Raw genomic sequence first — 1,267 nt, 5'->3', positions numbered from 1 at the left:
ACCTCCCTGAGTGCTGAGATTAAAGGCCTGAACCACCACTGCCCGGCTCACTTATTTTGTTTTTAAAAATGTCATCACACACACACACACACACACACACACACACACACACACACACACACAATAGTATCATTATGTAGCTCAGACTGATTTGTTCTCAGGATCCTCCTGCTTCAAGCCGCTGAGTACTGAGATCACCATGGCTGGCTGAACCATACCCACATGTTTTTATTCATTTATTTTATGTATTTTGAGGCTCTGGGATTGAGTGCAGGACATCTTGGGTACTAGGCAGGTGCTCTGTGGTTGAGCTCCTCTGCTAGCCTCTTCCTCCTGGATCCAGGACAGGTCACTGAGTTACCCAAGCCTGTCTTAAAATGTGAGTCTCCCCGCGCAGGCCCAATTTGAAGCATATGCCATTTTCCCCCCTCTGGTTTTTGAGACAGGGTTTCTCTGTGTAGTTCTGGCTGTCCTGGAACTCGCTCTGTAGACCAGGCTGGCCTCGAACTCAGAGAGATCCGCCTGCCTCTGCCTCCCGAGTGTGCTTTGTGTGCTGGAACTAAAGGGGTGCACCACCACCATCTGCTGCCTTATATCTTTAAAAACTATCTCCCCAGGCTGGAGAGACGGCTTGATGATTAAGAGCACTGGCTGCTCTTCTGGAGACCCTTAACTGGGTTTTCAGCACCCACGTGGCTGTAGGGGTGAAGTGAGGGGGTGGCACTTGCAGATATTGTGGGAATGTTCCAGAACAATGGCAAATGTGTAACCATTGTCAGCAATTATAGGCTATTTCTGTGCCCCAGGAGAGCGTTGGATGTTTCTCTCTGCTTTTTAATCTTCCATGAGAAAATCACAGAATGTTTCAGATTAAGTCTGAAGCAAAAATGTCCTACTGCTACTTTCTCATGACCATGTAGACTTAACTGAGCTTTCTTTCATCAGTGCAAGGCAAGCTGTTTCTAAAACTGTCAACAGGGGAAAAGGAGGGAAAAATCTGAGTTAAATGACCAGAAAAGAAAGAGGCAGGGGAAGCGCTCATGATGCCCACCCCAGCTAGGAAGATGTTGGCAGTTAATGGTTGCTGGGGGAGGGGTGTGGCCACTAGTATTACAGTGGGTTATATTGATTAGCCTATTAAGTAATTTTAGCAGTATTAAGAATGATTTTACATGCAAGCTCAAGGACAATATTCTATTTTTTTAAAGATTTATTTATTATGTATACAACTTTCTGCCTCCATGTATACCCACATGCCAGAGGAGGG

This window comes from Microtus ochrogaster, linkage group LG4 (genome assembly GCF_000317375.1).
Source record: "Microtus ochrogaster isolate Prairie Vole_2 linkage group LG4, MicOch1.0, whole genome shotgun sequence".
Taxonomy (NCBI): Eukaryota; Metazoa; Chordata; class Mammalia; order Rodentia; family Cricetidae; genus Microtus; species Microtus ochrogaster.
The sequence above is the reverse complement of the archived record's forward strand: the minus strand, read 5'-3'. Positions refer to the sequence as shown.